This window comes from Pan paniscus, chromosome 16 (assembly GCF_029289425.2).
Source record: "Pan paniscus chromosome 16, NHGRI_mPanPan1-v2.0_pri, whole genome shotgun sequence".
In the NCBI taxonomy this organism is placed as follows: domain Eukaryota; kingdom Metazoa; phylum Chordata; class Mammalia; order Primates; family Hominidae; genus Pan; species Pan paniscus.
In genome coordinates, this window is record NC_073265.2 from 43,208,658 (window position 1) to 43,225,208 (window position 16,551).

Below are 16,551 nucleotides of genomic sequence, written 5' to 3' on the forward strand. Positions count from 1 at the left end.
TGAGCAGCTGCTCAGGTCCATTAACAGTCACTTAAGCAGCAGGTAAGGGAAGCTGTGCTGCTCTGAATTAAAGGTGGGGCTGATGACTGGGAATGGGGAGGGCTCAGCTGCTAGTACCCAGCATATATATTGTGTCACATTTGGGGACACTGTTTTAAACATCATGGAGAGGTTATTTATTGGTTGTCACATACGGTAGGTGAAATGTTTTGCCACAAGTTTTGCCACAAAATGCTATATCCGGTTTAACTGTTTATTTTGATGGCAACTATTATTATTGAATATTTAGGTGGAGTCAATTCTAATGTCAGTCAAGACATATTCATCCCTCCATGTACTGAAAAATGCCATACAAATCTGTATATATGCTTCCTATACTGTTTAACCACAGCTGCTAGTTGACGTTCTTCAGTCCTGGAAATATCCTTCCATTTTCTAAAAAGCAAAGAAAAGTAAAATTTTAAGTAAGCAGTAGAGCAGATGTAGCTTAAAACCTCCAAATTATTTCAGGCCTCAAGCTGCTTTAAGGCTCTATTTTAAGATTCAGTACTTTTTTATTTGTTTCAACAGGAGGATTAGAGGATTGAAAATGCTTTATTGATGGAAAGTGGGAACTGTTACTCCCCCCACCTCCTCTACTCAGCAAAACTAAAAGAGAAAGCAAGTCCATTCAATTCCCAGCCAGATCTTTAAAATGTTAACATCAAATGAAAAGACATTATTCCTAAGTGAGAAGAAAAACCTTTGCATCACTGTAAGTTACCCATCATTTCCCACTTTGATTTATGCATGTGTCATTAATTCAAATTGTTCAGGAATCACCTTCAAACGGTTTTCCACAAAAATAAAAGGAAAAACCAACTGGGATGGGATATCAGTATCTCCTCTATTTAAATACAGGGTCCTGTTAGCTGCATTTGGTGGCTAATAGGGAATGATACTGTGTGCGGTATACTTTCATAATTCCAAGTACAGTCAAGTACATCTGAAACAGTCATTGTTGAATAACATGGGTAATTTAGTATTATCCACGCTATTCCACTAGCAGAATTGGCCATGACTGTCTCCTAGGTCATCATCCAGCGATAAAGGGAAGATAGGCTGAGGAAGCTCTGGCATTCAGGCGTCTCCCAGCGATGAAGCTGTGTCCCACACAGTTAGTTGTCAGTGCGGTGGTGAAGGCCACACCTGGCAGTGGCTACAGTGCGTCTCCTGTGAGCAGGGGCTGTAGCTCACCCTCTCGGAGCTGCTCCGTGCAGCTACGGCGGCAGGAGAGGGAGCCCGGGCGCTCTCGGTGGAGGAGGCTGGGGATCGCAGTGCCGGTGCTGCATTCAGAAAAGCCTCAGCCGCAGCCGGCGATGTGTGAAGTTCCCAGCACGCACTCAGCCCGGCTGCTCCTCACCCTCAAATGTTGATGAGCCTGGGCGCTCCTCAACACACGGGAGAGATCCCATTTTGCTTTCTGGGAGAAAGAGATGAGAAATGAGCCGCGGAAGGTATTTGGCAATGAGAAGAGTGAAAGGCAGTTTCTTGCCAGCAGCTAAGTTGTAGAACTGCTTCGGAGGCTACCCGGGGAGTGCGATAGAATTGACAAGAAAAGAACAGACACCGTTGCAGACCAAGGCATGCCTGATTGCACGAGTCGGATCCCTGGGACGCAGCTTCCACTCCTGTTCTAACTATTTGTGATTGAAAAAAGGAAACGAGACTAGAAACACAATTGCAAGTGGTGTTCCTAAAAGGAAAACACATACACTCCAAAAGGAGGGGAAGAACAACCCAGTTGGCGTGCACATTTTTTTTTTAAAGGAAAATTCCTCAGGTATGTTCTTTCCTCCGTTGCACGCACTGCTTCATCTGCATGCGATTTTCTGTCTGTATTTTCCTGTCCCTTCTTTTTGTTTGCACTTGGGAATCACAACCATGGGGTTCTCTTAGCGTAGCAGATACATTTGTAAAATCTCGGCTCTCCTGTTTTTATAATGTACATGATTCTATGGAGCATCATGACTTCTCAGTCATTGCTTTTAAAAAAAAAATTCAGAATGATAAATGACTGCTTAGTTTCCAGTCAACTTTCAGGAGAATATCTACATAGGGACAAATAGGGTTGAGATGAAAGGCTGGGATATTCCATAACCCCTTGGAATTTTGGAAGAAAAAAATAGAGCTCAACAGAGAACAAAAGTTGAGGGCTTCTAGGAAAGGGTTAAAAGCCAAGATGTCATACACTAGTGTGTCACCCAAGTGTTTTTCCAGCTCAGCATCCAGTCTGAAGCAAAAGAAGCTTTACCAATGATTTTTTTATTTCTGGTTCTTCGTCAGTTCTTCAAGAAGAAGATCCTGCAGATTTACTTTCAAGAGATGAATTGCTTAAATTGTGTGCTTGGTTCTGTTTTACAACTGTTCTGTGGTGCTCAAGGAGGCAGTCTAAAAAAATCCCTTTGGTCCAACAGCATGAGTAAACCCTAACTTCTGCAATTACATCATCAATATACTTGTATCATCAAGAGTAAGACAGATATACAACAATAGTAATGTTGACTGTCTTTAGTACCTAGACGGAGATGACAACACTTAAAAATCAATTTTCCTCGTTAGGCTTTTAAGGAAAAACAGGAAAGAGGTTTGAGGGTGGGTAATGCATATAAAGATTAGTTTTAAAATACTCTGCATTTCTTTAAGAAGCTAAAATTGTAAGTTTATATAATTTTGAAATTAATGAAAAACTTAATGATTTTTAGAAAATCATCTTACTACCTTTTGCTCATCAATACTTTTCATAAAAGTGGGTTAAATTGTCAATAAATTAAATGTGTATATGTCTATATTAAATGAGATTTTCTGGAGGGGAGAAATGAGAATGAGAAAGTACTACATTTTTGTATATATAAAATATTTAATAGATTTTTAGTGTTAACACAGAGTTAATGTCAAAGCTCTAGGACCCTGGCTTTTAATTATTGTTGTTCCCACTTTCTTATGATTAAAAAGTTCAAATGCAATAGAGGTAAGTGGGCTTTAAATTGTCATTTATGCATACTGTAAAGTAAATCACCACCCTGCTCTTTGAAAACTATAAACCTCATTTTTGCCAAATGGTAGCGATCTGGAGCACTTAGGCCGTAAACAAAATGAGGAAATCATTTGTTTTAAAATTCCACGCATGACTATAACAATAACAATGTCAAAATATGGTAAGTATAGGCAATTCTTGATACCAGAGGAGTGATTTAGAAAATGAGCAAAGTATTAAGTTTATGTTTGTTAGTAGGGAGTGAAAAATATTGTGTGTTTCTTCTATGTTGACATCTTGTATAAAGAAGCTTATGATGTCTGTAGGTGAAACACTATAGCAGTAATTTTACTGAATCCATTAAATAGTTTTTTAAACTAATAAACTGATCAAGGATCATCTAAAAGAATATTTGAAACTCTAATTTACAAAATTGTATTTTCAAGCTATAATGGAATTTTGTTGAGAAAGTAATTTCAGTAGAATTGCCAATGTTTTTTTCAGTAGAATTTGAAGGTGGATAGTAGGTAAGGGTTTATTTCCTAGCATTCAATAATTTGTTGTTAGACTTCCATTAAAGAAATCTGGAAACTCCTTCCAGAGATCATCATCACTATGTGCTAGGTAAATTCATGCCCAGGTGAAATACGAGGTAAAGTGTTAGCAAAGCCTAGAGAAATCACTTTTCATGGGCTTATTGTTAATAAAGTAAACTGTTTTCCTTTCCAGGCCATATAATAACTTGCTATGGTTGCTAATCTTTAAATGTGAAGCAATATAGTATGTGGTGCACAGAACTAGTTGCTTAAGAGCCCATGGGTCATTGGAAACACAGGATAGTTGCAGTGATTCCCCTTTTAAAGACAAAACACACCAAATGTATGTTGGGGCTGAGGTGGGGTTGGGAGGAAGGTCAGTGCAGAAGAGTATGTACTTCATTGTCTTTGCTGATTTAAGGCAAACCTCTGTTTTTTGTAATATCAGACACTTTTGGTATGATAATATCTTTTCCCCGATTCTCCAGGCACTTTCATTTCTGTTAACCTTTTCAGCTAATGCAATGCATAAACCCTGCCATAACTTCTCTGAAGTATTATGCCACCTGTACGTTGTCTCCCAGTTTCAACATATACGTTTCTGTTATTCATTCTTTCCATCCCATAGTCTTTACTACAGAAAGGCATTCTCTAGAATTTTTGAAGACATTAGAATCGTTTTGTCACCCAAGAAAAATAATCCTGCTTTGATCTAGAAATTTTAAGAGTTTTAAATACATGCCAAGTTTGTTTCTGAAATACACTTTTATAGCTAGAAAGCCACTTTCTAAATAGGTCATAGTTTGTACCTAATATCAATTCATTTGGTAATATGCATTTAGAATAACTGTAGCAAAAATTGCAAATTTAAAGTATCAAATTTGTATTTCTGTTGTTAGTACAAATCCTTTCTGGATCTTAAGTTGTCTGTGGTTGGATCACTAGGCTCCAACTTTCTTCTAGCTTAAAAAAAGGATTTATTAATAGCCCTCTCAATCTGTAGCTTTTGAGAATGCAAAAGACTGATCACCAGTTCTATAATCTCTACAGAGAAAATGGATGCCACAGCAGTATTTGTTTCACTTGTAGTCTTTTAAGGCATAGGAAGGGAGACAGGAATAAATATTCTAACCTCTAGGTCAAAAGTCCTCCAGAGGAGAATTAGACAATAAGACACACTGAATCGTTTCTCCATCTCTTGTCAAAATGGTTGTGATGCAGTAGGCATAAATGTTTCCCATCTCTTTTATATCCTAGTTATATTGTATATTTTAGTCTCAGCATACAGAAATTAATTATAATCTTGATATGGAAGAGAGTTTTATATTACTCTTCCTATGTAAAGAGTTAAGAAAATATTTTGTAGAAATAAATGCTAGATAGAAAGATAGGAACTCAACATAATAAATTGTACTCAGAGATTTCAAAGTATTTTAAAAAAGTAATCATAAAAGATGGGCTTCCCTTTCAAATATTTTCTTGTCTCCCTACATTTTCACAATCCCATCTTCAGCTTGTCTTTTGCTCCCAACAGCCAATTTTTGTTGGCCCAAATCCTGTGTTCAGGATAAAACATACTTTGTTTCTGAGCCTTCTGGTTCTTGAGAATCTGGGTGCAATATGTCTTTTTGATGGGGAAAAAGTGTTTTGCATGAAAATATTTTGCTTCATGTGTTTTATAAGTTGAAATTATTTACTCTAGAAGTAGCTTCTCCAAGCATGTAAAATATAAAAGAAAAAGAGCAGTGATTGGACAGAGTGGGTGGCTATTTCCATTTTATAGGTGGGAAGAACTAATGGCTTAGGCACATTCCCTGAGGCACGTTTCTGAAAGGGGGCACTGATGATATGGTCTCAGAATAACTGGAGGAAGAAGGGTTGTGTTTTGAATCACGTCATTGTTAAGTGGCACACAACTGAAAAAGTCTAAATAGTTGCTTTATTAATGAGAAATCTTAAGTAAAAATTACCAGTGAGATAAAGCTAGAGAATTAATGACACATTCCAACAAGAGTCCAGTGCTTTTTCCTGTCTCATAGAAAGTACTGTAATTAATCAAATCCTAGCTCAGTCACCAATTGTCTGGGTGAACTTTGGCCATCATTTTCTTTGTAAGCCTTTGTTGTCTGTTGGACTGGTTAGATGTTCATGAAGATCGCTTCTAGTTCCTCAACTCAGAGATTCTATAAAAACTGCACTGTGCAGACTCTGTAGGCTTGACTCCATTTCAGATGTAGTTATACAGAATTACTTGACTCTGACTTGCTTCTCCTGAGAGGCTAGAGGCTTGATAAATAACATTTGTCTACCTGATAAACTGAAGAAACAGTGTTCATGGTTTTAGAATTGAGTAAGAAATTTGTCAACTTGTTTTCCTTCAGACAACAAGGCAGAAGTATTGGCTTAATTATAATCCATGTAACTGCACGTTTTGTATAAAGCTCTTTACTGTGACTCATTAAATATTTGCTGTAGCTGTGATAGATGTTGAAGTACTGCTACTTTGTTAACAAGAAACAAATTAGGATACTTAGCTGCTAACTTTTTAAGAGTCATTTATGGAACAATGCTTTTAAAAGTAAAGAATATGTACCTACTCTACTTAGTTACTGGAATAGATTGACTCTCTCCAGTGCCTTCCTCTCTGGATTGGCACACCCAATGAGAATATGTTAGACAAAACAGGGCTGCAGGGAGCTCTCATGGCTGAAGGGGAAATTTAACTATGAAGCTTCTCAGACCTAAGGAAAATTTATATTTCCTTGTCACTTTCAAAGAAGGTTGATTGGTAGGAGGCAAAATATATGGATAACTTCATATATGTAAAAATTAATACTTGATTCTTTTTAGAAAATAATCCCTAAAATTAGAAGATTTTGCTTAATTACACAAAAACTTGCCACAATATTACTGGAGAGTGGTTGAAGAGCATATTTTTTTAAATAATAAATGTAACGCTTGATAAATAAATACAGCAAGTTAAAAAAATTGCCTACCGTAATTGCTTTCATTCTCCATTTAGCCTTGAGTGGGAACATTCCTGATACTCTCTTTCTACTTTTTGTCTTGGTGATCTGAATTTCTTCAGTGGCCTCTATTACCGCTTTGACAGGATTTCCACTAACATGTCTCAAAAGTCAAGAAATTCAGCTCTGGGTCTCTCAAGCAGCTCCTCTTCCTAATTGCTTCAGCTTCTCAGACCCAAATCTCAAATCATCCTCACTGCCTTATCCTTTCTCATGGCTCATATTCAGTTACTCTTGTTTTCTCTTTAACATGTGGTCTCCAGCCATGTCTTCTGTTATCTTCCTATTAACACCACCCTAGTTCAAGTTCTTATAACTTTACGCCTAGAATACTGCTTGAATCTTCCAATTGTTTTATCTGTATGATTCTTTTCTCTGAGCATCTGTTCTGCATACTACTGCCAATTTCATTGTCCTAAAAAATGCTTTGAACATGACATATGTCACTCCCTGATCAAAAATTTTCAAGGACACTATATTGCTTATAAACTAAAGCCCTAAATACTTAGTATGGCAAAATATTTTTTTTTACAACCAAATCTGACTGCCTTCCCAGCTTTCTCTCTTTTTCTATTTCCTTATCCAGTCTCTGCCCCAATTAGACAGATTATGCACAGTTTCCAGATACTGACATTTTATACAATTCCACAGTAGTAAATGATTTGTCTGATTGATTTACTAATGCATCATATACTCTCTTATGAGATTTCTTCTTTGGTCTTGGATTATAGTTAAAACCTATATTTTTGCATGTTACTTTTTAAAAGCCTTAGCTAGAGAATAAATCCCTTAAGTACAGTGTTTGTGCAAACTTTGGCAAGTTACTTAAAATTTCTGCATCTGAATTCTCAACTAGAAAATAATGACACTATAAAGACCATTGCTTCACAGAGTTTACAGGAGGATTAAGTTAAATAATATAAAGGAAGTTCTCAGTGAGCACTGGCTGTAAATTTGTCATTATCTGTGTATTGAAGATAAATGCTGAGTAAATATTTGCTTTTATATTTGAAATGTACATGTTATTAGAGGAAAAGACTGGTAAGGGAAGAAGAGTATGGTATGCAAAGTTGGAAATAACAAGAAAAATAATTCAAATCAGAAGCAAACTGAAACCTCTGCTGTGTCCTAAAATGGTAATGACTTTATCGGCACATTTATGGCAAATTGGGATTGTTTTGGACAGCCTATTTCTGATTAAATCAATTGCCCCAAGATTCTAATATAAGCTTATATGTATTTTCCATAGTGTTATGACAGCAAATCTTAGCGACTTTCTTTTTTTTTTTACTCTTTATTTCTTCTAAAGAAAACACGGGAATACATGTGCAGAACGTGCAGGTTTGTTACGTAGGTATACGTGTTCATGGTGGTTTGCTGCACCTATTGACCCATCCTCTAAGTTCCCTCCCCTCAATCCCCACCCCCCAACAGGCCCTGGTGTGTATTGTTCCCCTCTCTGTGTCCATGTGTTCTCAATGTTCAGCTCCCACTTATGAGTGAGAACATGTGGTGTTTGGTTTTCTGTTCCTGTGTTATTTTGCTGAGAATGATGGTTTCCAGCTTCATCCATGTCCCTGCAAAGTACATGAACTCATACTTTTTTATGGCTGCATAGTATTCCATGGTGTATATGTGCCACATTTTCTTTTTTTCTTCTCAGTTTTTTTTTAAATTTTATTATTATTATACTTTAAGTTTTAGGGCACATGTGCACAGTGTGCAGGTTTGTTACATATGTATACATGTGCTACTATGTATACATGTATACATGTGTTACATAAGTATACATGTGTTATGTATACATGAACTGTCTACCACCTGCTCCTGGGAACAAGAAGAGAGATTAGAGTCTGACCAGCAACCTGATTTATTCTTACTCTTCAGGCTTCTGATTTCAGTAACTGTGGTGAACATGAATGTCAGGATCTAGTGTATATGTAGCTCATGAACACAACCACTGAAAGGCAGAAGATGTATAGCTATGAGAGTGGTGGAAGACGGATTTTTATTAGTAGGGGAGCTGCCTACCTGATGTCATAACCATGTCACATTATAGGTCAATGTCAACTCACTGTGGCGTTTGTCTTCCTCTTATTGATCAGTGGGTTCTGAGACTACTACTTTCGTCTGTTTGGTTTTTGTAGTAACAATATTTTCCTCATTGGGTGTGTATCCCTTATCCTTCCTCTCTTCCTTTGGTCTAAATCTTCCCATTTTGACTCCAGCTGATAATCTCAACTTTCATTTACCTCCCTCCTGAGCACATCGAACGTGTTTATGTTGTTGTTTCTACTACTGTGGGTCCTGCTTGATGGCATCTAGCTCCCAGTGGATTTTTCAATAGCCACGATTATGGAAAGAAATCCAGGGAGGAATCCCCAACGATCTTTTTTTAAGTTTTCTTGGGGAAATTCTTAGAGCATCTATCTACTTCAAGACAGGAGGCAGTGTGCCTCATTATAGACAAGTACACTCACCTGTGATATTTTATGTTGGAAGAAAATTTCTCAAAGAGTGAACAAAAGGTCTGAGCAAAATATGTCTTGAAGTCCTTGTTTGAACTTGAAATGGGGAGGGAATGCCAATTAGGAGAGACAAAGTGTGGGGTCAACTCTAGAATCTACTGAGAGAAAATTTGAGCCTAGCTTTGTAAGTTTTCCTTTTGTTTCTCGATTTCGTGTTACCTTTCTCTTAAGACACTTGATACTATAAGCCTGGATGAATTTCTCTTATAGTTGATTCCACTTCTCTGTAACTCAGGCCCTACTGGCAAGATATTATTTGTTGATTGTTGTTTTAGAAATGTACAGAATCCTTCCATAAGAATGAATAAGACATTTCTTAGAATTCTGAAAATTTGATAAGTACAGAAGATATGAAAAAATTCCAAATTTAATTAAGATTATAAAACACTAGATATGGTTTTTAAAAATTATACAGTACCAAGAAAGTACTTATTAAAGTAGTTACAGTTTCTGGATGTCTGTTTTTCAGTTGCTTCTCAGTTCAGTCACATATTGCCTCACTTTTCATTGTGAACTTAATCTCTTAGTTCAGTTATCTAAAACTCTTAGAGGACAGATAATTTACTGTACTACTTAACATCAGATGAAACTGGACCAAAAAGCAAAGCCTGTTCATATGTTAATGCAAATAAATTTGTTACTATATGTCTGTGAAAGTGAGTGATAAAACCAACCAATCTGAAATGGAGTGGAAAGACACTCTGAGATCTTATTTATCAGGAATTCAAACATTAATGAACAATTAACTAATTTATGGTAGTAGCTTTAGAAGAAGGATAAATATAATAGATATTTACAGGTGAAGATACTACTTATAGATTGGCTTACCTTTGTCTGCAATATTGCACAATAAGATATACATTATAATGTTATGAAAGATTCTTAAGATTTCTCTTTAGTGTTTTCTACAGTATAAAATATTAAACTGTGTTTAGCATAATTTGTCTTCATTTCACTTCCTAATTATTTGAAATTGATAAACAGATATTTTAGATAAATAGGCATTTCTTGGTTGGTTAAATAACACATTGTTAGTGATGAGGAATGGCTGTCTGGGTAATTCAAATTTTATTTTATTTGGCTTGGGAGGTAGTAGAAATTATTGGGACAGTAAGTTAACCTCCTGTATGGATTATTTGCCTTGGGAGAAATAGGCCTGGATCCTAACACATAATCTTGCCAGAGGAAAACAATTGGTTTTAAAGAGGAATAGAAAAGAGATTGCAGTTACACAAAATCCATCACTTCCTCCAGAATAGCAATTCAAAGCCATCATCCTACAGAAAGGAAAGTAGAACATCAGTTCTAAACATGAAAGACGGGCTTTTTGTTGTTGTTGTTGTTGTTGTTGTTGTTGTTTAATATTCTGCAGCACTAGCAGGCTTATCTTAGTTACCTTTTGCTTACAGTACTTCTGCAATTCATTTGCAAAAATGTCCTGAGGACTCAGCAATTGGCTCTGAAAGAAGATGGGGCGGGACTGTCATGGACAACAGCAGATAGCCAAGCTTGGGTTTGAAACATGGCCACGAAATTCGGTGTAGCAATCCCAGTGCACTGATGTGACTGCGTTTACATTTTCTGTTCTTGCTGTGTGCCTTAGGCTATCTGAAGGATGTCTCTGTTCTTTCCTGATTGAGAGATATATTTCCTGTCTCGAGTTGCTGCTTTTGCCCTAATTAAACTATCTATAAAACATTTGGCATCTAGGGAGTTTCTTCTGGATTAATTACAGAACTGTGAGCAGCTTTTGCAGAAGAAAGCTCAGTTTCAGACGAGATGGGTTTGTGTGAGTTTAATGTGTGGTTAACTGTGCAGAGGCCTAAAGGTTTGGCTTTCCCAATACTTCTCTCCCTCACCATCCAGGCTGGTCTGAATTTCTAGTGCCTGTATCTGGCTTCTCTTCTATTTTCACTAGCCTGTGAGTTCCTTGAGGGCAAGTCTTATGCTGTTGTTCTCTTCACTGCAAAACTAGTAGAATGCTTACATATTTTAGGTATGGGAGGAGGAGGGAAGGAAGAAACCCTGGTGAATTAAAATGGTTCTGATGAGATACAGCAGTTTCCTATGTTTGACATTATTAATACAAAAAATAGTTCTTACATAATTTTCTTGATATTTGAAAGAAGAGGGGATGATATGTATTATTATTGGTCAGGGAGAATATTCTAGACAAAATGCTTATGGGACATAAAAAAATAACAAAATTGTTGTGAGTAGAGAGCAGGAGGCTGTTTTTGTTATTTAAAAAGCCTTTGGGTACTTCGCTAGGTTGCACAGAAGAAATGTGAAGATGAATCAAAAAGGATCTACCATCACAAGCTCTTGCATCTTTTGGGGGAAGGAAATATGAATACAGAATTATAAGATTTAGTATTGCAACAGGAACGGTCTCCTAGGGAGGATTTGAAAGTACATTCTTTCCAAGCAAAGAGGTAAAGAGATATCTTGGGTTAGAACAGAGAAAAGTATAGTAAGGGGCAGGGCTATTGTTGGGTCTGAATTTCATGAAGTAGACATCAAAGAGTCACTTCTTGCTGCAGGGAAAATCTACTGTTTGTTGAAATTGCTCACTTTCCAAACACTCTCTGTTCATTCCATTCTTAGAGGGCAGGGTCTGTTGCTGTTTGACTCACCATTGTGTTTCTCAAACCTAGTATAGCTCACAATATGAAGCTGGTGCCCAGTAAATATTTATTGTGTGAATGAATAAAGTGTTGGTATCTCCATATTGTCAGTATTTTTAAAGCTTTTGAATTCAAATCCAGGTTTCTAGCTAGCTAGATTCCCCTTGAATATATCTTTCACTTCTTCATCATCATCAGTAATCTACTCTGTGTTGACTACCATGCAGGTAGTGGGCTCATAAAAGATTCTTTTAAATAGATGCCATGCTTGGTGTGAGTAAAACAGTACAGAGGAAATTGAGCTGTCTCTCTAATGTCAGCATATGGGTCAATATTTTTGAATTTGCTAAATAGATACCTCCCCTCCAAATTGTGATCAAATATTTCTCATCTAGACACTGTATCTCAATTGCATTTATCAATGAAGGCAAGGTTATGCAACCTCAATTACAGTCCTGGAAAGCTGTCAACAAAATCTGATTAACAAGCACTGCTTAATTGTTAAAAAAAAAAAATGTAGGCATTGTTTCTTGGCTTCTGCCTGAAATAATAGCCTGGTAGGAAATTCATGGATTTAAAAAAAAAGAAAAAATATTAATCCAAACAGTTCCTGAAGACACCACAGCAGGGCAGTGGCCTTAATTAAAACTATAACTCCTCATGTTTTACCTATTTTGCCATTAAATCTATTTCTTCTTTGGCAAATGTAGGATATTTCTGTTTTGTTTATTATGCCACGTAAAACATGTTTTCTTTTTTTTACTCTCAGATATACAAATAGCCAAATAGAATAATATCTGCAAGTTAACCGTAATTTTAAATTCTCTAGGGAATGAGCTTTTTGTTTTCAGGAAAATTGTGCTAAATGCCTTTGTAAAGCAGTACTCATCTTGATTTACCTGTTTTTGAAAGTATGAACTTATTTATACTAATGTATAATTGCACTTTTCTTGAAGACAGCAGCCAGCATGGCTACTCTGACAGCTGCTTTAAAAGGGGGCTAATCCTAAGTGCTGACAGGTAGCACGTAGTTCAGCAATAGTTCGGCATCTCAGAGTTTGGAGATCTCTGACACTGTCATGATAAGGAAACCAGAGGAAAAAATGGGTGAAGAGTCTGACATGATTCGATATTTATGTTTCTTCCTGTGACCCTGTCCATTATTCCTAAGTAGGTTAAAGGACAAGGCTTACTTACTTGAGGCAAAATTCATAAAGGGAGAACAGGTCAGCTTGTCCAAAAGCTAAACAGGCCATGATAACCAGGAGTTTCTCTGCTGAATCTTGGGTAGGCTTGCCTTCTCACTGAAAGAGAGATAGATATGTTTACCCTATTAAAACATACTCTCTTAAAGACTCTCTTAAAGGACTTTAAAAAATATATACCTGTTTTTGTCCCATTCTCTTATTCAGCACTCTTTGAATTATCCCAGACATGCAGATAATTATTCCATGTATTAATGGGGTCATCGATGAAAAAGAGATTATGAGTGAAAAATGAATACAGAATTATAAAGCTTTCAAAAAACCCAGCAAAGGTTAGGAAGATTAAATGCAGAGCGAGAATGAAGGGGCTCTTCTGTCTTGCCCTCTGCTAGCCAAGAAATTGGTGATGCACCTCTAGCTTCAATTGACCTATTTGTATCTGTATATGAAGGACATATTGGAGTTACACTGAAGTGCTATATAATAAAATTTTAAAATCTTTTGTTTTTACTTTTATTTTTCGGTAGTGATAGATGCACAGATCTTTCCTATCTCAAACCCCCTTCCAAAAACTAAAAAATTTCTTTATACTTTCACTTTTATTGTTTAAGTGGATTCAAGTTTCCCTACTAGTAAAGCTTGAACCTCTAGAGCCATCTTGCCATTTTGTTCATTTACAATCAAATTGGACCAGGGTTATGAAGCATTTCCTCAGTGGCTTAACTGGGTGACAATGTATTTCTCCTTGTCCCTATCATGTAATTTCAGCCCTACATTTTCTTAAGGGTCAGAGTCAATTCCTCCTGCCAAGTCTAAAGTGGCCAGGTGGCAACCATATGTTAAAAACCATATGATTTATCCACTGTGTCTCCTGATAGAAGGAGACCCCCTCTGGTAACTAGGTCCTATATAATGACAGAGAACGAAGTTGTAGGGATGGGGAGTACAAATACTCCAGTGGAACACTGAGAGTGGTAATAAGTAGGGCCACACCTACTTCCATTCCTTGGTTCCCAGACTCATGTATTTTATCTACTGGGGGCACAGTACCATGTGATAGTCATGAATTTAGGGTATATACTGCTTTCTGAATTATGAGACTTCTTTCTATTAGGGTATCATTTATAACCTGGTACTTGAAATATGCCTTAGAAGGGTATATATATGTATATGCAGATTGGAATTCTCTGGGCTTTGTTGTGATAGGAATAGTAGAGGGGTATATAATGTTAAATTGTAAATGGTGTGTACTTCCGTGGGTCCAATGCTGCATCTCCACTAAGATGAAGTAGACCGCTCGGTCTAAAATTATGTGGGTGGGAAAGGTAAACATATCAAAAATCATGTCGATTCTAATTAAAATAAAGCATTGTTCTTTCTAGAGCAGAGAAAGTCCAATGTGATCAATCTTTACCAAGTGGCTGGTCCATCTTCTTGAAAGCCGTTGTATCAGGTGCTCAACCTTTGTCTCAGCTGCTGGCAGATTGGGTATTTGGCAGCAGCAGCACCTAGATCAGACGTGGTGAATCTTACTGGGAAGGCTGTCCTCAACCTTCTAATCATCCATTATTTCTTTTGCTTGTATAAATTAAACAATTTCTGTGGAGCAGTGTGCATCTGCTTGCCTCTAGGAACTGCATTCTATTAGCCATCTCCATAGCTCTAAGTTAGGCCTCCATGGCTGGCACTCCAATGTTGCAACTTATTATGGTAATTGCATCCACATTGTTTCTGATAGTTAAACACTACTACCTAACCTCAATTGTTTTTGGGATCCTATTATTGCCCTTGTTATCAGAGCCTAGTCCTGTAACGTACCTGATATATAGATGATAGGTATCACTGAGTTACTCAACAAAGTTGTTCAGAATCTCACAATGACCTTACTTATCTCACTGGTGAATGGTGTGTACTCCTATGGAATATTCTTGGCTGATAGGTTTTCTGGCATTATATAGTATATTCACTCTAGTACATCTACTTCTCTGAGACTTATTATCCCTTTCTCTACCGTTTTCCATACTATTTCTTAGTGCAGACCATGAATTTTCAACCTTTTAAGAATTACTCTAGTTTTGTGTTAACATACCTCCTATGGGTCCTTGCCAGGTGTTAAATTTAATATCACTGGAGAAGGAATGTATCCCATAATGATACATTCTTTTCTGTTTAACTTTGTATACCTCTCCATTGATGTAGCACTGACCGAATCCAGTCCATATGTGCTCTCCCAATTCCTACTTGTGCATACATATTGGTGAGGTCTTACACCTTCTTCAATATATAGTCTTTCTCCTCTCTTAACAGACCCTTCCATTTCTCAGCTGGAGAATGCTATGACTTTACTCTAGTTGTTGGTCTGGAGGTCCAGGAGGTTGTTTGTGGTAGATCTTCATGGTGGATGCAAAGATTTTCCTACAAGTAAGAAGCCTCCATATTGTCTTCAAGCAAGGATGAAGTGCTAGCCCCAACAAGAAGGAGAGGGTGACTTTTGCAATCTTAGAGGATTCAGGAAAATCCAGGGATCCAAGAGTTTCAGGTGAATTAACCCAGATGTCCTATCCCATGACTCACAGTCCTATTTTTCCTAAGGCCTTGGCCTTGGCAAATCCAACCTGCCCAAGCTGAGAATTCAACCTTCTCTAGAGATTTATAGCTCTTATGATTAATTCCTGGACCTGGTGCTCAGCTTTATCTGAATCTGTGGCAAGAGGGAAGAATTTATATGGTGACACTGGAGGTCTGTTGTCTTTCAACTCAGCTTTACATTAGTAATGAATCACTCTTCACTTTTGTTGTCTTTCTGTACTGCATCAAGAGGCCCTAGCAACAGTTACTGTATTCCAGAGTATGAATCGCTTCTTCCCCTGAACCTCTCAAATACCTGAGATAGAGTATGTATGCACTAATTCATTCCCTTCTACTCATATCCCATCCCAGTCTACTGCCAGTGAAAACGTTAACAATCACACTGCTATAATACACCACGGACTATCCATTTTCTACATAGCATCAGTGATTAAGTCCTCATTTCTAGTCTAACTGAGGACATAGATAAAATATCTTATCTGGAGTCACTTCCTCAGTGCTCCCTTGCTATCAATTTTCTTAGGTCAGATTCCCAGGGAAGTAGGCTATGAGACAGAGAAATATATGCTGAACTTCTTTTGGATTAGGTAGAGGGAAAAACTGAGCTGCAATGCATTTACAATAGAGTCTTTGACCAATCTCACAGGAAACTCTGATGTCAATATGGTCCCTGTATTAAAGCAAGGGGTTCAAGCAATTGAACTCCCACATCCATTAGTCATTGGATGTATAAAGCAGCAGAAGAGAGAGAATGAGCGCTTGACCGTGAACCTCTCTCAGGGAGTGAGTCAACTATGAACTCTTGGCAGCCAACATAACATTTTTGAAAGTTGAAGGGATGAGTGACTTAGTCCTGAGGTGGGTATCTGTGTGGCATGTTATGGCTGTGCCACATCATGTCTTTCCATTCATTCTGAGAGAAGGTGAGGATGGGAGGCTGGAATGCAAAGATTATGGTCGGCATTACATTGACTTGAGTATTAGGGATATTCAGAAAGTGTATGCCCTGTGGGATACCTCTTCC

General features: G+C 37.3%; 1 protein-coding gene across 1 annotated transcript in view; it reads left to right on the plus strand.

Moving 5' to 3' along the window:
- Positions 1–1,052: 1,052 nt before the first annotated feature.
- Positions 1,053–16,551, plus strand: part of UNC13C (unc-13 homolog C) — a 645,800-nt gene continuing 630,301 nt past the window's right edge. The window contains exon 1 of the mRNA XM_008953183.6: positions 1,053–1,822. The gene's annotated coding sequence lies outside the window, so the exon portion shown is untranslated. The remainder of the gene's footprint in view (positions 1,823–16,551) is intronic.